At 37.2% G+C, this 26,219-nt stretch overlaps 1 protein-coding gene across 3 annotated transcripts in view; it reads left to right on the top strand.

The window, feature by feature from the left end:
- The window catches only part of LOC124619745 (ankyrin repeat and IBR domain-containing protein 1-like), a 527,110-nt gene that overhangs the window by 479,135 nt on the left and 21,756 nt on the right, over window positions 1–26,219 (top strand). The window lies entirely within an intron of this gene.

Genomic DNA, 26,219 nt, shown 5'->3' with positions numbered 1-26,219 from the left:
CAGGATGTATGTTTATGGCTACAGTATGTTCTACACAATCTCCCAATCTCTTGCATGCTTCTCTCTGCTGGGTTACTAGATGGATTATGGGCAGATATTAAAATGTGTAATTTTTGATCTTGGAATTGTGTATCTCCAATTATTTGCAATGAATTGTGACCCATTATCTGATAAGATGGCTTCATGTTTACCTACTGTAGGGATATACTTGTTTTCAACTATTAATGCAGTTGCATGGTTAGTGGATTTCCTAATAGGTTAGAGTATAATAAATTTTGAGAAAATGTCTACCATCACTATAATATAATTATATCTGCCTTTTGATGTGGAGAGGGGTCCATAAAGATAGGCAGCCACGAGACTTGATGGTTTTTCAGGTAAAATATTCTGCATCAAACCTTGACTAGTTTGGCAACTCACCTTTAATCTTTGGCAATTATCACTACCAGCAATAAATTTCTTAACATGTTTTGACACACTATAAAAATAAATGTTTTCTAGTAGTTTTTGTAAACATTTTTGTGCACCAAAATGTCTTTAGCTCTGATGAGGACAACTAACTAATTTTTCAATAAATTGTTCTGGCCAGCCTAATTTCCAAACATCTGAGTCATCTTGTGTTCTACGAAACAGTATACCTTTGAGTACTTTGTAAAATTTTGCTACTTTATCTTCACCTGGCTTTCCTAATAGGTTCTTAACTAGTTTCCAATTGTTGTCATGAGTTTGGTTCCTTCTGATGTCATCACAAATTGCTTTAATAGTTTACTCACCCTTTACTCCTTTCATATATGTAAGTGTAAACTCTTTCTCTTTCTTCATGAATTATTTGGTAATTACATACAGGTACTCAAGATAATGCATCTGCAATTTTGTTACCTGAACCTTTGATGTACCTAATTTCATAATCAAATTGTTGAAGAAACATTGCCCATCTGGTCAAGCACATGTGGTACAACCTACATTCTTGCAAGTAACTCAGTGCTGTATGGTCAGAAAACACTATTACTTTGTGGCCTAGAAGATAAGTCTTAAATTTCGTAAAAGCTCTATGTATGGGAAGAAATTCCTTTTCAGTCACTGTGTATTTACACTCATGTTTTAATAGGACTCTACTCACAAATGCTATTGCACAACATTTCCTTATTCCATTTTCTTCATGTATTTGAAATAAATGAGTTCCTAAGCCTTAGCCACTTAAGTCACAATATAAACAAAATAGTAGAGAAGAGTCTGGTCTAAATAGGATTCTAATATTGCATAGGGTTTGTTTGATCTTTTCAAAAGCTTCCTAACAATTTTGGTCCCATTTACAAATAGCATTTTTCTTAAGTAGGTTACTGAGACAGGGTGTGTTTAATACTTGGTTATCTAAAAGTTTTTGGTAAAATGCCGCTAAACCAAAAAATGATTTCAACTGCTTCCTATTCCTTGGGGCTGGTAACTTCACAATGGCTTCATGGCTTCTACCTTTTCAGGATCAGGCAGAATACCGTCTTCAGAAATGTAATGATCTAAAAATTTTATTCCTTTCATTCCAAAATTACATTTTTTTAATCATACCCCCTTCCCATAATTTTGGAAATATTTCCTTCAAATACCAGTAATGATCATCCCATTTTGAGTTACATACCAAAATGTCATCTACATAGATAGCTAATTTAGATCTGAGTTCTTCATCCAGTACACTGTCCAATGCCCTAATGAATTAAGCGAACGACACAGTTAAACCAAATGGTACAAATTTTTACTGATAACACTTACCATTGTACAAGAAGGCACTATATTTTCTAGATTCTGGTGACAGAGGTATTTGATGAAAACCCGATTTTAAATATAGGGTACTCATTAGCATTGCACTCTTGAATTTGTATAAGAGTTCATCCGTATTTTCATGGTGGTCATTTTCTCTTTGTACGTACTTGTTCAACAGCCGAGAGTCCAGAATAATTCCAACAGCCCCACATCATTTAGAAATAATGACTATTGGGTTGTTGTATTCATTTTTACTCCTTTATATAATCCCAAATCTTTCAAGTTTTTGTAACTCTTTTTCTACTGCTTCTTTCTTAGAAATTGGAACATCATACAGTTTTTGAAAAAGTGGCATATGAGGTTTCATCCTAAGTTCACATTCAAAATTCTTAACTATTCTGGTACATCACTAAAAACACCATAATACTCATAAAGTAAGGATTTAAGTTCACTTTTCTGTCCATCATCTAAACTGTTTGCAATTATGACTTTTTCATTAACAGTCTGTCTGAAGTCATCATATATACCTCCCTCCTCCACACACTCTGTTGTAAAAATTTCTCTTCAATGAAAGTTAATTTATTTGCCTTAACTTTTAATGATGTGTCCCCGTCCTGCAAGGATGGTGATTGTACAATTTTATCATTATGGCCTAAAATAAACAGAGATTTCTCTTTCCAGTTAATTACTGCATTTGTTTTATGTAGCCAATCAACCCCTAAAATTATGTGGTCATTCAAATCCTGTATGACAAGAAACCCATGGGTAAATGTAGCATTGCTAAGTTGGAAAGATATGCAAGCCTGGACTTAAATTTGTTTCCTGTATCTGCCAGTTGCTCCTCTAACCTTGACTCCCCCAACAGGTGCTTCTAAATAGCACTCAAAGTTTCTGAAATGCCTGAGATCTGACTACCACTATCCAAAAGGCACCTCCCTTCTCAGTTCCAAATTTTTAGATTAATGTAAGGAATTTTGATCTGATCATGGGTATTATGGTCAACAGGTTCAGTAAGTAAGTCTTGTTTCTTTTCACCAAAGTTATTCAGGTCAACCTCCTTATTTATTAACTGTATAGCTGTCTGATTGCTAAGTTTATGTACTTCTTTACTGTTACTATCTACTTCACATAAATATAGGGTCCCCTCTCTAGCTTCCTTATCATAACAGTGTGAGTTTTTTCTGTCCTTCTGTTGCATTTTCCCTCAACATCATGTAAGCCTTGAGCATAGCTGAGCAATTATAATACTTTAGTTTTTAGATAACTTAAAATGTTCTGCAAAAACCCCCTTTCTACCATTAAGTTCAATTAATTCTGAAAAATCTCCATCATTATCATCACAACCCATCTTCACTTCTTCCTTTATATTTCACATCCTCAGCACTATCATCATTAGCTTCTATCTCATTATAATCACTAATAATACAATCAGCATCATCAACATCTGAATCATTCACAACATCCTTATCAATAACACCCTCATTTACTGAACTATAAGTTACACTATTACCCTTGGTATTATTATTCTCTTTCAACTCAAATAAATTTTCAAGAATATTACTTTTGCTACAGCTAGTATGCTCATTCACAGGCACCTCATTAAAAAGATGGAATCATTAGGCCCATAAACTAACCCCATTTGAATTCTTTCTGGTAGCCTATTTGAGTTAATTCATCAAAAGATTGGTCTAAGTGTGCAAGTTCCATGATCTAGTCTTTGCAAAACTCTTTCATACTCCCTCTCTACTCCCTGTACATTGGACCATTTAAAAACTCACTCTTTATCCTAGATTGTTCGGTGTCAAACCAAAACTTTTTGAAGAAACACATCTCAAATTCATCTATGCATAAATTGTTACAGTCAAGTTGGTTGGGCCATGACAAGGCTTCTCCTTCCAATGTTCTTTTAAAGAACTTAATTTTTAGTTCATCCTTCATACCAAGGAGAAAACTATCACGGCAATGTTGTATAATATCAACTGGATGAAAATGTTTGTCACCAGGGAAACACTTTAGTGTCGTAGTAGGATAGCTTGGATGTCGTCCATTACTGAATGTTTTTAGATAAGCCCCATATTGTAACTGTTGTACTTGTTTTTTGGTAATAGTGACATCACTATGTAAGTCTGGCCCTTTTGAGTCTGTTATCTCCTCAACTTTTTCATCTACATTCAAGGCAACACTGTCTATTTTTTCATTTAGCTTATTTATAAAGGTTACAGCTTGTTTACTAGTGTCTCCAACAGAATCATTACATCTAACTTCAACAGCACCTATTTCAGATCTGAGATCCTTTTCTACTTCCCCTATTTTTGTCTCTAAAGATTGTATTTTGGACTCTGAAGCTTCTACCCTCCCTTCTACTTTTATCACACATTCATCTGTAGCTTTCACTCGAGAAAACACACCAACTAAGTCATTTTTAACATTAGATATTTGTGCATTAAGCTCTGCTCTAATGAGATTACGTTCTGTGACTATTGACTTTTCAAGTTTTACACTATTTTTTCACGTTTTTCACTGTTTTTGTTCATTGATGACGTTAATGCAGTAAACATGTCCTGTATAACTGTTTAGGTTTCTCACTCAACATTGTTTCACTTACGTGTGACTGTTCTTGTTTCTCACAGTCTGGACTCGAATCTAACACGCTACTATCTAAAAATCCCGAGTCTGCACTGATTTCATTTAACTGTTTAGGTTGACTATTGTCTAATACATCCTAAAACATGTCTTTATTGGCTGTTTCCTGTTTAGAGTCACTAGCTGAAGCTGGTAAGTTCGGCATATTTATTTCATTGTCCTGATCACAATCCATTTTTTGTAAATGTGTTCGTAAATTATCAATGCAAGAAAAAACCGATCAAAATGTTCACATAACACTGCACTGAAAAAATACAAAAATAAATGTTTTAATTGGTACTTAGCTTATTATTGTCCTGGATTGGGTAGGTGGCATCAACTTTGGTAATAATGCTTCGAGCTTTTACAACCATGTATGTCCATAGTGTTGCCTCATTCCAATACTTCTCCACATGTTCTACATAAAATTATATTTGGTTTTAAAAATCATTTCACTTTGCAACAGAATTATGTGCTGTTTGGTCACCTGAAACATAAACACTGTCAAAAATCCAAATGTACAAGTATCCTGGTCACAATGGCACCACTTTAATGACTTCTTTTGTTTCATACATTGGATGACCATTAATTGTAATAAATTTTCATGGAGTAAAAATACTGTTGGCTGGGTCTAGTGGTAGCTGTAAAGAAAAAATACTCATCTTGTTTCTTGAGGATCTCCTTAAATCCGTTGCTTGAATTTCTTCTATCTGGAAGCCAGATTCTCTTGTAGGTCTCGAAGCCCTATTGGTTGATGTGTTTGTAGAAAAATGTAGACAAGAAAACTGATTCATATGTAACTTTTCGTATTTAATACTTCTGGATGCCTTGCTGCAATCATTTACAATCTTCACTCAGTGAAATACATTCCATTTGTACACACTTCCAGAAAACTTCTCATATCTCCTTCCTTCCTTCCTTCCCGCCATACACACATGCAAGCCAACCACAATCAGTTAACATCATTCCAAAGTATATAAGTAAAGACATAGTCATATTAAGATCAAAGCATATAACATTAAATCAAAAATAATTTACAGAAAATGAAATTTACTCAACAGCACAATAAAACAATTATGATAATATATATCACATAAAAAATATATATTTTTGTAGTACAATACTTTTATGAATTTTTCTCTTAATCACAGTGGCTAATTGTGTTAGCATGACATATTACACAGTAGGAGTTTAAAACATTTCAAATAAGATCGTAAATTTGAGAATATATGTGGTCCAAACGGCTAATTGCATGTTACACCTATCAAGGGGGTCCTACAAATCCCCAACCGATAAAGCAGGTCTAGAAATCTGCAGCCAAGACCCTAACAAAGTTGACAAATCCTTTGGTTGAGACCTTCCACTCAGCTCCAAATCAAAGGACCTTGATCAACCTGGGAACACTGCTGCAAATTGCAAGCTCTGCTTGCACCCCACATGCGAGGCCAGCAGCCTTCACCACTTCCACCAGCCACTTGTATGAACTGAGGTTGGCCTCAGAACACATGCGACAGGCATTGTTGGTGTCAACGTGAGCCACAGCTTGCAGATGACTGCACCCAGTACACTCAATAGCTGCAGGCAAAGCCACCTTCACATGTTGGCCAAGGCCCCCCCCCTCCCCCCCCCCCCCCCCCCCCCCCCAGTACATACTGTACTGAGTGCGCATTGGCTTTCTTGCCAGCCCTGAATGCTATCTGCCTAAGGGGCTCCATAATGCGCCTAAAGTTGTACTAGTTAAGCTCTCCCCCCATGTGCAAACTTGGACCATGCTGAAGGAACAGCCACATGTCTACTCATAGGGTGAGTGGGCGAGGCCAGACGACCAATCTCCACATTTGTCCTGCGCCTCGAATGACACAAATGCGTTACCACCCACCACTCACTCTACTGTGAGAGCAGATCCACTGTGTTTAGTACAAAAGGAGGTGCCTTGATAGCAGAACCCGTGGGCAAAACAAGCAGTACCTTAGGTGTCCCATGTGATGCTCCAGATTCTCTACCACTGCTGCACCCCTAGGCAGCTGCCTGAAGGAGACTGACTGAAGCCAAAAGTTCCTTCAGCTGTTTGCAAACTGCGGCCAGCTCCTCCTGCATCTGCACATAGCATGCACGCATCCTAACAATCCTAGTGACACTAACTCAAGAAGTAACAATATTATGAACAGGATTGTTGCTATTCACAATATAGCAGAGATGCTGAGTCACAGATAGACACAACAAAAAGACTGTCACAAAATGAGCTTTCAGCTCATCTTTGTCAAAAAAAGACAACACACACACACACACACACACACACACACACAAATGACCACAGTCTCTGGCAACTTGCTACTCTCCTGAAGTGTTACCAATGGATGCTGATGCCTAAATGTAGTTGGCTATTCAGAAGGAATGAAAACTGTGCTAAGGACTGTGCAAATTTACATTTACGAATGAGAGCTCACACCTCTTAAATGGAAAAATGCATGCAATTTAATATATATACTAGGAGGAAAATACAGGAAAAGTAACTTGCTGCTCTGTAGATCTGTTTCAGCTGAGAACTGGAGCCATACTAGATCCTATGGCTTTAGTTCTTGGGATACAGCAGACAATGTCGTCAGTTCATCCCTCCCAGTCAAATAACTTGTTTACTAAAGTGAGCAGGGAAGCAGTGTTTCGTGAGAAATATAGTCATTTAAGTAGCCAAATTGATACTATCCAACAATTTACGAAGCTTCTTTTGTAAAAGCATGAGGTAGCTGTGGTACTGTCTTTATATATTGTTATCGAAGTCCTTGTCACCATAGCACAACAAACTGAGAGAAAAAGAACATGTCTTGGATAGTTTTTTAATATACTGTATCACTGAAACTGGATATTTGGGCTGTACACAAGTATAGATATGAAATCCGCCATGTATGGTACGATAGCCTCAGAAACTGTGAAATTGAGATTGCACTGTGAGATGTACTTTTGTTACACAATCTGAGCACAGAACATATGCTCTCCTTAGCCAATGAGAATACAAAATCAGAGCACATTACATATTATGTAATCAGCCAATCCACATCATTACATTTTCAATGCGCAAACGTACAAATGACAAATAATTGTTAAACGTGAATAAAGTAGATGTTTCAGAGTAATGTATAAAATCTACAGTACCAAGAAAAGAGACGCTGTAACATACCTTTAATGTGAGGAAAGTGAAGGTGCTGGTTTTCCTGAAAGGCACAGAAGTGATGATATCTTCTCGGGCTTCCATGTGGGTGGCTGTATTCAAACTCCGTGACGTTTTGATGAGTATCATTCTCCCCATCTTCTGGCAAAGAAGATAATGAGGATGACACTCATCAAAACATTGTAGAATTTGAATGCAACTACCAGGATGGAAGCCCAAGAAGATTTCCTTACACATACCAAGAAAATCTGCATTCACATAAACGGCATGGAATTGTACTTGCTAACTGTTCTTGCAGTATCCTTCAAAAGAATTATTGCATCACAGTTCCGTCAGATGGGTAAAGCTTACCTGCTTCAACAAAAAAAGTTATCTAATTTTTGTTTTTAGTTATGTGCTTGATAGAACATATATTCAGCTAGAAATCAATGAAATATTTGGTCTATCTGCCATATCATGGGATAGCATCTTTGGTATCCTGTCACATTCTCTCCACATTCCATGTGTGAAGGGAACAATCTTTCAGATCTACAAAGTCCAGACTATGCTTCATTCTAAGGTGCTCAAAACTTTCGGTACCTAGAGTGTTGTATTAACTGAATTGGTCGCTAATGATAATTGTTTGTGTGAATGGAACAATCTTTTGGATTTATGAAGTTCAGACTATGCTTCACTCGAAGGTGCTGAAAACTTTCAATACCTAGGGTGTTGTGTGAACTGAATTGTTTGTTAATAATCATTGTCCCAGAGAGGATCTTTTCTTTGATTATTCTTTATCTACACTTCCTTGATTTGAAATTCAGCTGGCTAAACAAAGCCTTATTCGATGCTGCTTGATTCCGATGAGCACCCAGTTTCCACAGATTTTATGGCCTCTGCTGTGTTCCCTTTTCCCAAATTTCATCTCGTCTATTTCAGTGATGACTCCTAGTCCCCATAACTGTTTTTAACTGTTTGTCACCCACTCAGTACACACTTCACAACAAAAGAAAGAAATTGGAGATTTTTCAGACTGTCATCCATGAATGTCTGAACCAAGTACCATTCCGAGCATTGTGCTTGGGCTTTATAGACTATAAGATACATTTTGATTTTTATCAATTTTTTTTTAGAAAATAACATTTTTACTATTTTTATTATTACCTTATGAAGCCAGGCAAAAGAAGGCTTAGTATATAAAACTAAACTAACCTTTAAAATCCCTGAAAATTGTCATTGGAGCTTTCTTCTTCTTCATCATCATTATCCTCTTCATATATAAGATGGTCTTCACTGCCATCGAGAGTATTACTTATGCTGCACTTCTTGAAAGATTTAACAGTAATGTCTTCTCTCAATCAAGACACGAAAGAACTTGCCCCTTCTAACAACCGTGTACCGCAAGTCTCTAGAGTAATGGAAGGTTCCAAATGATTGGAAAAGAGCACAGGTAGTCCCAGTCTTCAAGAAGGGTCGTCGAGCAGATGCGCAAAACTATAGACTTATATCTCTGACGTTGATCTGTTGTAGAATTTTAGAACATGTTTTTTGCTCGAGTATCATGTCGTGTTTGGAAACCCAGAATCTACTTTGTAGGAATCAACATGGATTCCGGAAACAGCGATCGTGTGAGACCCAACTTGGTTTATTTGTTCATGAGACCCAGAAAATATTAGATACAGCTCCCAGGTAGATGCTATTTTCCTTGACTTCCGAAAGGCGTTCAATACAGTTCCACACTGTCGACTGATAAACAAAGTAAGAGCCTACGGAATATCAGCCCAGCTGTGTGGCTGGATTGAAGAGTTTTTAGCAAACAGAACACAGCATGTTGTTCTCAATGGAGAGACGCCTACAGACGTTAAAGTAACCTCTGGCGTGCCACAGGGGAGTGTTATGGGACCATTACTTTTCACAATATATATAAATGACCTAGTAGATAGTGTTGGAAGTTCCATGCGGCTTTTTGGCGGATGATGCTGTAGTATACAGAGAAGTTGCAGCATTAGAAAATTGTAGCGAAATGCAGGAAGATCTGCAGCGGATAGGCACTTGGTGCAGGGAGTGGCAACTGACCCTTAACATAGACAAATGTAATGTATTGCGAATACATAGAAAGAAGGATCCTTTATTGTATGGTTATATGATAGCGGAACAAACACTGGTAGCAGTTACTTCTGTAAAATATCTGGGAGTATGCGTGTGGAACGATTTGAAGTGGAATGATCATATAAAATTAATTGTTGGTAAGGCGGTGTAGTGTAACGACGTATAGATTTGTTTAAATGATTTTCTTTTGACATATGACCATGTGTAGACTTCCGTCACCTACGTCAGTTACAACCCACTTCAAAATTATTTATATTCTTTTTAAATTGTCTCAGAATGGTTCTTGAACGAAACTGTAAAACATCATTTGAGTCGTATGCACAGAATTACGTCACTCAGGCCAATTTGTTTGCGTAAACTTTTTCAATTTAGATGTCATTTGTTTCTCCTCAGAAATTATATTGATACACGTTATCTGATTTAATCGATATTAGAACCACATTGAATAAACTTTTGAGATTCAAAGTCGCGATGAACACTGACAAAATCCAATAATCTTGTCAAATATATTATTAATTCATTCACATAATTCTTCATAAATAAATCCTTGGAACACGTATTTCAACTTTAGCAGCATCCACTAGTTTATTATCTTCCTACATACAGACGTGAACCTGAGCCTTGACGAGTCAAAACTAACATTTTCAATAAGATTAAACTTCCTATGATATCATTGTTGTACAAAACATTATAAATTCTCATTTATTTGATTTTTAGAAGCACGACGCAACAACTCGGTTTCAGGATCTTCTGTTGCTCTTTGGCTGTCGACCCGCGACGTATAGTGGCCAGCAATTTTCTCTCTGGTCCCGGCATCGAAGATGCTGTCTCCGTTTGTTGCGCCGCCCTCTCCGTACATGAAACATAAAAAAAAAATACAAAAACTTTAGACAATTCACAACCATTACAAATATTACAAAAATACATAAACAAAACTAAATTAAATTTATATTCACCTGCAAACTGGGCTGACACTGGTGGATGTGTGACGCTTCAATTTCGCGTCCCACTACATACCCCACCCACAAGCGCAGTTTGTCAGGTTTTATCTGAAAATAAAACTTTTTCTATATACAATATTTAACTGTTAATACATTTTCCTCACATTTTAATTACTCTAGAGTCCTTGCTCTGAGATAGATTTAATCCTTTTACTACGATATTGTTGTGACTATTTGTCATTTACTCTTAATTGTGCTATTATGGTAATTCATAACCGAATATATGGAGATTACTCCTTTTCATTTAATAGTTGCTAGTAAATAATAATTTAGTACGTTCTTTAACATTGTTACATTAGGACAGAGCGTTCAAATTGTGATAGATTAGTTTCAGTTTTATTTACTAGAGTTATTCTTTCCAAAAATGTATATTACTAATAAGTTTCTCACAATAACTAATAGTACTATTTACTTTATGTCATTCTTTTCCCTAATGCCCTATTTATGCCTGAGGTCAAGAAGAAATCAAGCAAAACTTTCTTTAGAATCTCGGCACGGCTTTCTTTACCTTCGGACACTTTGTTGGGTAATGGCAATTTATTTAGGAGAAACAAGCGAGAGAGCCCCGTTTGGTGTGTTCTAAATTAACACTATTACAAATCTCTATTAAAGGCGCTCTGCTATGTTCTCGTGAGCCATATAGCTCTGGACGCCCATGGTCCCTAAAATTATTAACCATCCCCTTTGGTTCCTACTATCCGAGTAAATATAAAAATATACAAAATTCCTTCTGACCTAATAACAAAATTTCTTCCATATAAATCCCCTTTTAGTTACCTTTCTCTTTTTGAAGTACCGGTAGATTATTGTAGAACACTTGTTTAAGCTTCCTGTCATTTCTTTAAAATAACACGTAACTATCACGAAAAATTTCACATGAATAAACTATGAATGCTCTTCCATATGTAACAAATACTAAATATTAACTTATTTAGGAATGAAGGGTTTCATTTAATCGACACTATATAATCCTTTAATTACACCTGATGAAGGTTCCATAAGAAGTAACACTTTGGGATGTACAATCTTATGTACAACATATGGACCTTCAAAGATAAAGAAGAATTTCCTACATTCCTTATTGATCTTCGAACTTTTAGGATGAGATCGTACTAACACAAGATCTTCCTTTTCTCGTTCGGATGGACAATTCGTAGAATAACATTTTTCTTTCCTTTACATAATACGGTACCCTACTAATTAGGACTCGTATTAGGTGACTTTCAATAATTGGTTCTTCAATTAATTTAGCACGGTTTAAATGCCATTCGAAATAATTCCTATAACCTCCCCACCATTTAGAGTATGGAGGAGGGTCTAACAACTCTAAAGTTAAGTGTTGTTGTTTTCCTCTTGACCAATAATTTTGTGTAAACTGCTTAACGAAATCATCCCAGTCCCTAAATTCAGTTCTATGCAGTACTGCCCATTCCGCAGCTTCTGCTTCTAAATGTCCTATTACAAATTGAATCCGTTTTTCATTACTCCATTTAGGAGATAATGAAGTTTCAAAAGCTTTTATAAAGATTATAGGGTGAAGTTCGCCTCCTGGTTTGAATACAGGAAATCGACTTGCTACATTTGAATTTGTCGTTATATCATCCAAACATTCTGCGAGAGACATAGTTGGATTTTGTTTAGATTGCAGAGACGGAGTTGCGTCGGATTTGCTTGCCATGATTTCTTTATTTGTATTGTTGTCATCCGAGCTAGCAAACACGATGCGACTGTTGTCTCTGATTACGTTATTACTTCTACTACTTGGAATGTTTTCATTATTATCTAATTCCGATAACCGTTTAGTAATTTCCTGTATTCTCATTTCTGTATTGGATACACGGTTAGCTAATATCGATTCTTCACTGTGTTCACGATGTGAACGCTCTGTACCTTCGTCAATGTTATTATCTTTGGAGGTCTCAAGGTTACTGCATATTTCAGTAATTAAAAATTTCATGTTTTCTATTTCAGTATGATCTTTTTCTAATTGATGAGTTAATGTCTCTAATTCTACATTATCTATTGAAGAAATCTCTACAAGTTTGGTAGAGACCTCTTTAATAGATTGTAATAATTCTCTATGAACAGTTTCTGTTTGCATAGAAAATTCATCTCGTAACTTATCGTTATTTTTCTGTATTTCATTTACAACTAAGATATTGACATTATCTAGTCTCTTGGTTAAGTCAATAATATCATTTCGCATGCGAGCTTTTTCCTCACGTGATTCCTGGATATGTTCTTCTAACATTTTACAATTACCAGCAATCTTATTACTAAGTCCTACTAGTTTTTCCTGCATTTCAACTTTAGAAGCCTCTATTTTATCACTTAATTCTCGACTGGTTTCCTTAAGATGTTCCTGTAACCTGTCTGTCGATTTTGTTAGCTCCCCTTTAAGTTCCTCTTTTAATCTAGCTGTAGATTCGTCGTTAGACTGTTTTAATCTAGTCATACATTCTTCGTTAGACTGTTTTAATTCCTGTTTTAGTTCCCCTTTTAATCTAGCAGCAGATTCTTCGTTAGACTGTTTTAATCTAGCAGTAGATTCTTCGTTAGACTGTTTTAATTCAGCTAGAAAATCCCCATTAGATTGTTTTAATTTAGCAATCGCCCTAAAAAGGGATCTCATGCTCCTATCGGACATGGATTGCTCTTCGTCTGACATTTCACTTCCTGACATTATTGTAAGATATTAACTAGTTACACACGCAGACTTGTAATCAACAATCCTATAAAAGCACACTCCCTACATACAACACTCCACTTCCAACTTAAAACAGACTCACCGGACACTAATATTGTAATTTGTAGTTCTCGATGATCAGTGTGCTGCTATGAGATGCGGATGTAACAGCCGACGATGCAGCCGCTGAGATGCTGCGACCCCACTTCCGCAACCGGCAGGACGCTGAGTCGAACACCGGAGACGTCACTGGCTGCAACCACGCCCGGCCCACCGTTGACAGGCGAAGCCCTCAGCAACACCTCTAATACCAGCCGGAGGAACGCCCCCCCAGCTGACGTACTGGGCCTGTTAGTTTAGGAGAAAAAGGTTGTCGGGGTTTGCAGCGTTCAGCTGCTGCTCAACAGATGCGTCTTCTCGTGGAATAACTGCGTGACCGTACTGCTTGGCTGTGCTCCGTCAGTTGCCCACACCCAAGAAGTCGCCGCTGGCTGGTAAAGGCTCCCCGAAGACTCGCGTTGACTTCCAAAGGACTCTTGATGTTTTAATTGTCTCGTACCTGTGTGCCTTAGATGCAATCAAGTCCTGTTTATAAGGTCGCCACGGTGTAGTGTAACGACATATAGATTTGTTTAAATGATTTTCTTTCGACATATGACCATGTGTAGACTTCCGTCACCTACGTCAGTTACAACCCACTTCAAAATTATTTATATTCTTTTTAAATTGTCTCAGAATGGTTCTTGAATGAAACTGTAAAACATCATTTGAGTCGTATGCACAGAATTACGTCACTCGGGCCAATTGGTTTGCGTAAACTTTTTCAATTTAGATGTCGTTTGTTTCTCCTCAGAAATTACATTGATACACGTTATCTGATTTAATCGATATTAGAACCACATTGAATAGACTTTTGAGATTCAAAGTCACGATGAACGCTGACAAAATCCAATAATCTTGTCAAATATATTATTAATTCATTCACATAATTCTTCATAAATAAATCCTCGGAACACGTATTTCAACTTTAGTTGCATCCACTAGTTTATTATCTTCCTACATACAGACGTGAACATGAGCCTTGACGAGACAAAACTAACATTTTCAATAAGATTAAACTTCCTATGATATCATTGTTGTACAAAACATTATAAATTCTCATTTATTTGATTTTTAGAAGCACGACGCAACAACTCGGTTTCAGGATCTTCTGTTGCTCTTTGGCTGTCGACCCGCGACGTATAGTGGCCAGCAATTTTCTCTCTGGTCCCGGCATCGAAGATGCTGTCTCCGTTCGTTGCGCCGCCCTCTCCGTACGTGAAACATAAAAAAAAATACAAAAACTTTAGACAATTCACAACCATTACAAATATTACAAAAATACATAAACAAAACTAAATTAAACTTATATTCACCTGCAAACTGGGCTGACACTGGTGGATGTGTGACGCTTCAATTTTGCGTCCCACTACAGCGGGTACCAGGTTGAGATTTATTGGGAGAGTCCTTAGAAAATGTAGTCCATCAACAAAGGAGGTGGCTTACAAAACACTTGTTCGACCTATACTCGAGTATTGCTCATCAGTGTGGGATCCGTACCAGATTGGGTTGACGGAGGAGATAGAGAAGATCCAAAGAAGAGCAGCGCGTTTCGTCACAGGGCTATTTGGTAAGCGTGATAGCGTTACGGAGATGTTTAGCAAACTCAAGTGGCAGACTCGCAAGAGAGGCACTCTGCATCGCGGTGCAGCTTGCTCGCCAGGTTTCGAGCGGGTGCGTTTCTGGATGAGGTATCGAATATATTGCTTCCCCCTACTTATACCTCCCGAGGAGATCACGAATGTAAAATTAGAGAGATTGGAGCGCGCATGGAGGCTTCCAGACAGTCGTTCTTCCCGCGAACCATACACGACTGGAACAGAAAAGGGAGGTAATGACAGTGGCACGTAAAGTGCCCTCCGCCACACACTGTTGGGTGGCTTGCGGAGTACAAATGTAGATGTAGATGAAGACCATGACTGTTTTATCTACTGACACAATCGTTCAATTGTAGGTTGTTTTAAAGCTCCCTTCGGTGTGAATTCGTGTTTGGTTTCATACATGAGCAATTTGATCCATTCCTCTCTCATATACACTTTAAAATGGTGTATTAACAATAAACTAACCCATCAAAGGAAGGGCTATTTGTGAAACCAGTCGTGTGATCTACAATCTATACTGCAACCAGTTGCTGCATTCTATGTGGGCATGGCAACCAACAAGGTGTTTGTCTGCATGAATGGCCCTGTTGCTGAGCATGCTAGCCAACACAACAACCTCCATTTCAATGACTGCTTCACAGCCTGTGCCATATGGATCCTTCCCACCAACACCAACACCTCCCTCTCCCTTGCCCACCGCCTAACCTTCCGACTGCACATAGCTGCCCTGCTCTCTCTCCATCTCGTCCCTGCGTGCTCCTCAGCAGCACTTCATGTCATCCACCCCTACCCTAATACTCCTCCCCCTTTCTGCCCAGCCTCCTCCTAATCATCACCCATTCACCATTGGTACTGCTGTTCGCAGTGTGGCTTCGGTTGCCAGAGACTGCAGTTATGTGTGTGTGAGTTGCGTTTGTGTGAATGCGTATGTGTATCTGTCTTCTGTTTTTGTCGAAGGCCTTGCTAGTTGAAAGCTTCTTTGTGACAGTCTTTTTGTTGTGCCTATATGCAACCCAGCATCTCCAATATGTGGTGAGTGGCAACTTTACTTTCATAATATTGTTTCATTCCATCCTGGATTTTCCATTGTTTAAAATGGTTTATTTGTTGATACATCAATAGGTTGCATTTGTGAAGTAAGTTCTCCCAGAATAACAGCAAGCTCTGTGTTTCCCTGTCTCAATTTCTCTTTCATTGATTTTTTCAAATGGCTACTAAATTGATCTACCACAAGAAGCACCTTCCTTCTCTCCCACACACTATTAATCCATAATTTCATACCAGTGTTGTCCATCCTACCCTTGTCATGTACATGAACAAAAACACCTGGCAGTATTTCAGCAGGTTTTGACATAGTTTTTTGCTTAAAAATGATCATTGGATTAAGTTTGGTACCATTGGCACAACATGAAAGGACAACAGTGTGTGAATTTTTATCATGCCCACTTATTTTTATAGTTATGGTTTTAGCACCTTTCATAGCAACAGTTCTCTTGCTCAGCGTAAGTGTCAAAGGAGTTTCGCCCATATTAACTATTTAGCTTAGTTCCATACTGGTTTTCTTTCAGTGTTGAATAATAAAGCAACAGAAAGAAAATATTTTCTCTTCATACACTTCTGGCATTTTATGAGATATTTTGGTTCTGTTTGCGTGCTAAGTCCATGATGTTTCATAAACCTGTAACACTAACCAACTCCAACCTTAAAATCTGTTAAATTCCACTGTAGCACTAGCTTACGAGTGTGTATTTGAATCACTTTTGTATTAATTCCATTTCTATTTTGATGGTGTCCTTGGATCCATTTCAGTGTGTCTTCTTCTAGTTTGGGCCTTTTTGCATTCAGTCCTCTATATTCACATATTGTCTCCCTCAATTTTTTCAGTTCTCCTTTACTAGACTGCCAATCACAAATGTTTTTTTCTGTTGGTAGATGGCCAAAATGCCACTCAGTTGTTCTTCTGCATACACCATTACTTTCAATTTATAACCCGCTTCATATGAATACCTGTTATTTTTTTCCATTATGAAGCTAACTACTAGCAAAAATATTGTACTGTTACTGATAACACAACTCATTTTTAATTCAAGTTCACTGGCACCATAGATTGCAATGATGCATCATGGGCTAGCAGTGTTCTGGGTTTGTAATGATGGGGCAAGAGGGAGATAGCATTAGCAAGCTTGTGAATCCTCACAACTCATGTTCGTCACATCAGTGCACTGGTGCTGCCAGTTGAATCCAGTGTTGTGATAGGTTTCCCATAGCATTGAATAACAGGCCATTTTTTAAGACTGGTGGGAATTTTAAATCAAACACTGGACATTTTTATATTAATTTCAAGTATAAGATGCACCTGAATTTTGGAGTCAATTTTCAGAAGAAAAATAGTCTCTTATAGTCTGTAAAATATGGTACTTCACCCAGACAGCATACAACCCACTCCATGTTGAAGATGAATTATGACTGGCCAATTGGCAGTCACCTTCGAAGGGGCCCAAATTTTATAATATGTCACAGCACTTTATACCATACTGACACAGAGTAACTTCTAGAGATGTACTGTGAAACAGTCACAATGAGCTATAACTCTGCTTTTAGGTTATAATGGATAGTTTTCTCTATCTATTGAAGTTATACTCTTAGTTTCCTGCCTACCGATGCCATCGGAAATTGTGACGTATTTGGGAAAATAAGCGATTATTTATGACAAGAAAAGTTATACATTTCACTGTTGCTCCACAAGCTACACATAACTGTGTCACCACAACCAGGTTCTTTGCTTTCAAATTCATAGGTTTCACCAATTAGCAGATAAATAATTACCTTCCAACGCAACCAGGATCTCATACTATGCTGCAGATCATTGTGTCATCACAACCAGATTTTTTGCTTTCACATTCATTAGCTTTGCCAAGTGACAACCAAACTGTTGCATTCCAACCTAACCTAGACCTCTGGCTATGCTACACGTCAGTCTGTCTCCACAACCAGATTTTTTGCTTTCACATTCATTGACTTCACCAACTCACAACCAAACTGTTGTGTTCCAACCTAACCTAAACCACTGGCTACTCTACAATCAGTCTGTCACCACAACCAGATTTTTTGCTTTCAAGTTCATTGAATTTGCCATCTCATGTCCAAACTGTTGCATTCCAACCTAAGTAGACCTCTGGTTGTTCTGCAGTTCAGTCTGTCTCAGAACAAGACTTTTTGCTTAAACATTCCTTGGCTTTTCCAACTCACAACCAAACTGTTGCATTCCAACCTAATCTAGACCTCTGGCTATACTGCAGATTAGTTTGCCACCAAAACAAGACTTTCTGCTTTAATATTCATTTGCTTCACCAACTCACAATCAAACTCTTACATTCCAACCTAACCAAGAACTCTGGCTACGCTACAGATCAGTCTTTCATCACAACAAGATTTGTTGCTTTCGTATTCATTGACTCCACCAACTCACAACCAAACTGTTGCCTTCCAATCTAGATCTCTGGCTATACTACAGGTCAATCTGCCACCACAACCAGATTTTTTTCTAGCAAATTAAGCTGTGCTCTTGTGTCCCAGCCTAACCATACCCTCAGAAATTGCAAGATAAATAAAAAAAAAACTGCCAAAAACAGCCTAACCACATACATGGAAATTGCAACCTATTCATAGAACAGCAGCTAAATATTTATTAAATGAAGAATATAAATCTCACTGCTTCATTCTGTCAATTAACCCTAGGTTAGCAAACCCTCGTAAAGTTTATGAATCCTAAAGTTGCTACCAATTCGCAGTTCCTGCCAAAATTTTGAGCAGTACAGTTGTCAGTACAGAGTGTAAAACAGAACATTCTGTACTTATTTTGTATGTGATGCAGCACTGGAGACCTTATAATTGTAATTAACTTGTGCATAAACTACAAATTATGACTTTCTTTGTATAATATATGGAGTAGTAAAATTTATGATGGTTTGGTAACAATTAACATTTTCCTCCCTTTACTTTTCTAGGATTAAGTTCTGTTGTTATGTCAGAGCTGAAACACACTCTCAGAAATTGTGATGTGGAAACCACGTCATATTTGGAATAAAACAGCAAATATTTCTTGCAAACAAGAATAGGGATGTCGTTGCTTCACTTGCAACAATTTAAGATGTCCTCTTACACCACAGCCTAACAACATCTCTGAGGGGAAAAAAAGAAGCCAGTATTTGTGACAACCAAAATGGTATATGAAGCCACAGCTCTACTTAACTTCTATACCGTATGTATATTAACTTGTGTGCACACGATGGGATAGTCATGTTTGAATTGGCTGAGTGCATCATGTCTGCTGTGCTCACTGTATTTGGCTAATTGGATCATATGTCATGTGCTCAGATTGTGTAACTAAAGCACATCATGCAGCACAATCTCGATTCCACAATTTCTGAAGCTATAGTGCCATATTTGGTAGTTTCATATTTATACTTGCATATTGAGCAAATATGCAGTTTCACTGATACAGTGCATTAAAAAATCTGTCCAAGACATGTCCTTTTCTTCTCAGGTTTTTGTGCTACAATGCCTAGTCCAATAATGATATATCAAAACATTACCATAGTGGCACCTGACGAACATGGTCGTAGAACATGCGATCTTATGAAGTCGTACTGGTAATATAGCTCCAATATTATCCTAAAATTCTCCTTTTTACTACTTGCATTATTTTGTAACATGAGAGTTTTCTATCGGTCAGGTGTGGATACTGAGTGCACTGGAAAAGTCGATGGATTATAATTTTGCTTTCACCAATAACAAGCTACACCCAGTACATTTTTGTTATATATAATGTGGTGCATGATTTTTAGATTTATTTTGGTATTATAATATGCTGTATACATTGTGCTGACTTCCATATATATTGCAGTGCTGCTCTGTATAAGTGTGCAGAAAGAACACACATTACATAGTAGGGTCAACCTGAACAGAGCAGCCAAATGCAAACAATAATCTTCCTTTTGAGGAAAAAAAACAGTGAGAATTTAAGAGCAAAAAGTTGGGAAGTGTGAAGAAGGATATATGGGATATAGCTGCAAAGACTTCTGCGGCCAGAGTCAGTTGACATAAAAGTTTTCTGAGTATCATACCATGTCATAACTTAAAAAAAACTATATAGGAGAACCCAAAGTTTCAGCCACAATTACAGTGGCCGAAATACTAGTTTCTCCAATATAGTTTTTTACATTATGATGTGCTATGACAGAAAACTTTTATGTCAGTCTATATATAGGACGTTTCCAAATTACCCTTTTAAACTCCTAAGTCATATAGCGAGTGCTTCTTAATGATTTGAATGGAAATGTATTTCCAAGGAGATAGCATGTATGTGCTTCAGCATTTTACTATGTCTTTGATAATCATTACATTTGAAACCAAGCAACTAATATGATAAAAATGCTTAATGCTAACTGCTGTTGTAATAATGGAACAGAATATGAAATACTAGTGGAAGAAAGTGAATGAGTAGCTGATACTACACATGAATACATATGTTTTGTGTGTACATTCGTACTGGACTCTGTTATAACTTTGGTTAATTTGGTACCAATGATAAAATTACTGTGGTGACGATAAATTACTACTGTCAGCCATCAGCTGCAGGAGAGTTGAAGAAATTGGGTTGTTCTTCTGTAGCATTATTCATCTGTATGCATTCCATATGTAAATTCCTAATCAGGTCATTATCTACATTTGCCATCTACGCGTTCTTGAAGATTAAAAGTGAAATTTAGAAACACTTTGTATAAGTAATGTAGATAATTGAGTCATTTAGTACAACTGACCAAGAGGTTCAGGCACTAAGATAGGCATATGGCAGTCTGCATAAGTTAGGATTTAAATTCCAGATTGTTAATGCACCCGTGATCTAGGGACTCCGTATTTTATTAGTAATGAAAAAATCCTTTGTTCTGGGTCTGAACCTCTCCACCCCTTAAATTTTGAATAAAAGTCATCATCAGTGGTGGTCAAAGACTTCTGGCATGAGCAGTAACCCTCATTTAGCCAACAGCCTCGTCAAAGATGGTGGAGGAGCCGAAAGAGGATGATGGCAATTCTTGCCCTTGGGGTGGGAAACTGCTCCTAAAGGCAGAAGATTTAGCAATGATCAGTGGCATGACGATGCAAAAGGCAATGGAAACCTCTGCATTAAAGCCATATAAGAGGTATCCACTGGACATTTTGCCTGTCATTGAAAAAGTGTCATGATTAGCTGTCCAGTGGCAATAATATTTAATGGTATTGTATGAGCCGAGTATGGTAACTTATTGAAAAATTTGTAGTTCTTATGCATTATAGCATGTCTTGAGGACAAAAGATCAAGCAAGTGAATCCTTCTGGGATTTTGTACCTTCCTTACTGTGGATGGCAAGAGAAGAAAGCAAAATATGAGTGGGATAACAACTGTTTGCCCACACTGTTTCTTAAATTATACAATAAAAAGATTAGACAAGCTAGTTTGCTGCATAGATAATTAATTAATGTTTACTTCCCAAGAGACGTTTTGAGCAGTGAACAGTTCAAGTAGTTTTAATGTTTTATTTTCATTTTTAATTATCTTTAGATTAAAAATTATTTTTTCTGTTTTTGTCTGATTTATGCACAGCTAGTTCTGTTGTGACTCGCCGATCTTACAAAGGAGCCAATTGCGACAACAATCGATACATTTGAGGTGAAATCCATGAAAGGAACAGAGACTTACATGTTTGGTCATTCGCGACATGAAATGCCAAGAAGTGCTGTCGAAGGCGTTTTTCGTAATCAGACCAGTCTTCCGCTGTCTCGTCGTAAGGAGGAAAAGGAGGTAGAGACAACGATGAGAGACGCCCCACATTTGATGCCATGACGAAATCACAAATTGCATTTGTGAGAAGCATTTGTTGTTCTACGAGACCTTGCAATAGTTGCTCTAAAGTAGCCATGGAAACACGTGGGTCAACGATGAAAAAGAAAAATTCACTACCTTGTCACCAATTGTTATAACTTCAAGTTGAACAAATATATTTCAAGGACGACGCAATACATGAAAGTCGCAGATCAAGTAAGCAGAGTAAAATGTGTGATCAAGTAAGCAGAGTAAGATGTGTGTCACTTTAACAGTCAAATCATAACTGAGTCTGATTCTAGAGGCCACTGGCTGGCTGGCCGGCCGCTTAGGTGGCGCTGCTGCTGCATGGCTGGCAGACAGTGCCGCATGTAGAGGATGCGCGGCGGCACTTTGAGAGATCGGCGAGTCACAACAAGTTCACTTTGTAAAGTCTTACCTATGGTTATTAGTCTCTTATCGTCAGCATATAGTATATTCTTACATGCTATATAACTCAAAAACCCATTAATATCTACAATTTACAGGAAAGGCCCAAGAACAGAGCCTTGGGGTAGAGGATATAAAATGTAGGCTGAAAATGGCAAGGAAAGCGTTTATGAAGAAGAGAAATTTGTTAACATAGAGTATAGATTTAAGTGTCAGGAAGTCATTTCTGAAAGTATTTGTATGGAGCGTAGCCATGTATAGAAGTGAAACGTGGACGATAACTAGTTTGGACAAGAAGAGAATAGAATCTTTCGAAATATGGTGCTACAGAAGAATGCTGAAGATTAGGTGGGTAGATCATATAACTAATGAGGATGTATTGAATAGGATTGGGGAGAAGAGAAGTTTGTGGCACAACTTGACTAGAAGAAGGGATTGGTTGGTAGGACATGTTCTGAGGCATCAAGGGATCACCAATTTAGTATTGGAGGGCAGCGTGGAGGGTAAAAATCGTAGAGGGAGGCCAAGAGATGAATACACTAAACAGATTCAGAAGGATGTAGGTTGCAGTAGGTACTGGGAGATGAAGAAGCTTGCACAGGATATAGTAGCATGGAGAGCTACATCAAACCAGTCTCAGGACTGAAGACCACAACAACAACAACAACAAAATCATATGAATTCTTTTAATGAAACAGCTGAGGTAATTTTAACCTGATAGAGTTCTCGGGAATAGTTGCAGACGAATTTCATTCAAAGGTTTGCAGCTGCCATCTGTGCACTCCATTCGTATCTCAACAACCTTATCGAGGAGTGACTTTGGAATCCTTGAACTCTTAAGGCAACATGTTGGAGGTTCCTGTTCATTTGAAATGTGTTTCTAAATTTAACTTTTCCCTCTCAAAAAATATCAGAGCCACTGAACATGAGAAGAAATAACATGTTTTTTTGGGTTCTTCAAAGAGCTTAGAACTGTTGTGGGTGTAAATGAATGTGTCTTGGTTGCCCTTTCTATGTTTCGTAACAAAGATGTTGGTGACAAGTTCTTCCTGATCACTAATATCAGCTATGTGGTCAGTCAGCAGGACCAAAAAGTCGTTATCTTTCTTCACTATGAAGATGTTGCCTCCCTGTCTCATAGAGGCACTACTCAGTTCTTCCACAGGAACCGCACTTTCGTAAAGTGTTTTTCCCTTGAATATTTTCTATGCTTTTTCCCTTTCCTCATAAACTCCTTGGCAGTAAATAACACCATCCCTCAACACTCTTGTGTTAATGCACATGACGAATGTTCTTTGAGGGAATAGATCATGAGAATAAAACCACTAACTGAATTTCTCCATATCAGTGCTGTTTGAATATTTGGATGAATGTGGATGATTTGGGGTTCAACAGTAATTTGACTTCACCAAAAACGTCTTAGTATGAATTTAGCCCTACAAATAGTTTCACATTTTTATTTGTATCTTTGCAAAGAAATGAGTGAATTTTAAAATTTAGGAGCTCTGTTTAGGCAGAATTTGATGCTTTACAACTTTCATAAATCACACTTTTCATTTGTAGTAGCAGTTTAGGAGCCACAGGTGTTGGAACATGAACATAACTTATTTTTCCATTAAGTTGGTAAAAATTGCTGATCTTTGATGATTGATTGTGGCTAAATGACTGAAACAATTTTAAATCCTACATTGGTCATTCTATCCAAAATTTCGATGCTCTTTCAATTTGATGTTTAGCAAATTTTCTGTAGGATATATTGTTAAGCAAAAAATTGAAAAAGGTCCAAAAATTTCATGGTTTGTCCTGTCAGATTTGCCAGTGGTAGCGGCCATATGTGTATGAGGTGTGCTTGCTTGTGTGAATATGTGTGTGTTTTTTCTTTGCTGAAGAAGACTATGGCTGAAAGCTATAATATGCTACAGTCTTTCCATTGTGGCTGTCTGCAACTCAACAGGTCATCTTTACAGTGAGTAGCTATCTGTCCTTTTCCTAATGTTATTAATGTCAATTAAAATTATTTCCAGGTTGTGCATATTTACTGGCATGACCTTTTATCAGGATAATTTTCCTAGGTGATAGTTAATGTAATTGTGAGCTTAAGAAGTTTATCAGACTAATTTTGCTAGGCTATAGTTAATGTAATTGTGAGCTTGAGATGTTCCTGGATTATACCTTCATCTAGAGAGAAATGGCCTCTTCTTGTGAATGTCACTTAAATTGATTAGGATCCAAAAAAGTTCTCATTTGTTTGTTTTGTATGCAAGCAGGGCTTCTGCGTCCCTATTTAGTGGGGAGGTGGTACTGGCACTATTTACAAAATATTTTTGAGCATATCACAGTCAATAGCAATACAGATTTCTTTATTGATATTATTAATTTCCCTTTTAATGACGTTTCAGGCTGTTTTACATTTATTTCCAGGATTTAAAATAAACTCATCATTTGTACTGCTATTATCATTCTTACTGTTGATCTGTACAGTTTTCTCATATTTACATAATTTTCCTTGTCCCAGCCACATTCATGAGACCTACTTTTCAGGATGAGTGGTAGTATCCTGAGTTCGTTACATTGTAGAATGCACCAAATGATGGTATGATGCTGCTTATATGTAATATTAGTATACTACCTGTTGGTTACAGAGGGAGAGATCTTTTCTGCTATGCACTTAATCTCTGTTAGGAAAATGGAAAAGCATTTATCAATTATTTTATTGTTACTATCGATTGTGTAAGACCAATTTATTTTGTTTAACAGTAGCACAGAAAGGATAAGCCAAAAGGTATTTGATCATTGTGAATGAAAGGTGGTGGTAGACAAAAAGAAATTTGAAATCATTTCTGCTTGGCACTCTATCTAATTCACAGATGAATTTCTGTGTAGATAATACATATGTGTGGTTGGGTTAAATTTATTAAATTTTGTTGTAGATGAAGATTAAACTAAATATCTAACTACATAAATGGCCAGCATGTAACCATATTTTCATAAAGGAAATTTATCCTATTGATGAAACTATTAACATGTTTCACATCATACTAAAATGTCAAAATTATAGTCCACAGATATCATAAATACCTAAATGTTAATGTGAATTTTGTCTGTTATAATCAACTTCAACTTCTGCTTCCATTCAAGAATCTGCATGTGTTCTTCATTGAGAAGAACACACAGTCTGCAAATAATTGAGATGTACTATCTTTTATTTCCACAGATATTTCTGTGACTGGTTGTGGTGTATTCCTTTTCCATAAAATGCATTGTTTATCTGAAAAATAACAATTTGTTTAAAACTTTAAGTACTGTATGATGGAAGCAGTTAGTAACATAAGTGCATACAAACAAGATACATTGTTAAGAGGATTTAATTGTATGCATGAATGGTACGAAGAAGAACGCAAGTGCAAAAGCTCAGCTACTGTGTCCAACATCTAGTTTATTTGCTTGTCTGGAGCTCAGTTTTTCTTATATCCTGTCAGTGATTGTATTTTATGATGCCACTGTTGCTACTCAAAATAGCGAAATTTTTTTATATGCCCTTATGTTTATTGTTCTGTACTCAGTATTTGTTATTTCATCGTAGGCATTCCTACAAATAAATAATTCCAAGCATAGACACACCTTTATTACCATGAGGCTTAAAACTGTGTATTTATGGTTCTTCTTGAAAGCGCATGCGTGCGTGCTTTTGTGTGTGTGTGTGTGTGTGTGTGTGTGTGTGTGTGTGTGTGTGTGTGTGTGTGTGTGTGTGTGTAGGGAGATAATGAGATCTGTTTTGTTTTTAATAATCACCTACTTGTCTCATACTGTCACACAATTTATTTTGTTGGTATCTAGTGATTCGCCCTCTTTCAGCAAGCATCTATTGGAACATACAAATATGCTGTGTGTAAAAACATTTATAGTTACA

Source organism: Schistocerca americana, chromosome 6 (genome assembly GCF_021461395.2).
Source record: "Schistocerca americana isolate TAMUIC-IGC-003095 chromosome 6, iqSchAmer2.1, whole genome shotgun sequence".
In the NCBI taxonomy this organism is placed as follows: Eukaryota; Metazoa; Arthropoda; class Insecta; order Orthoptera; family Acrididae; genus Schistocerca; species Schistocerca americana.
The sequence above is the reverse complement of the archived record's forward strand: the minus strand, read 5'-3'. Positions and strand labels throughout refer to the sequence as shown.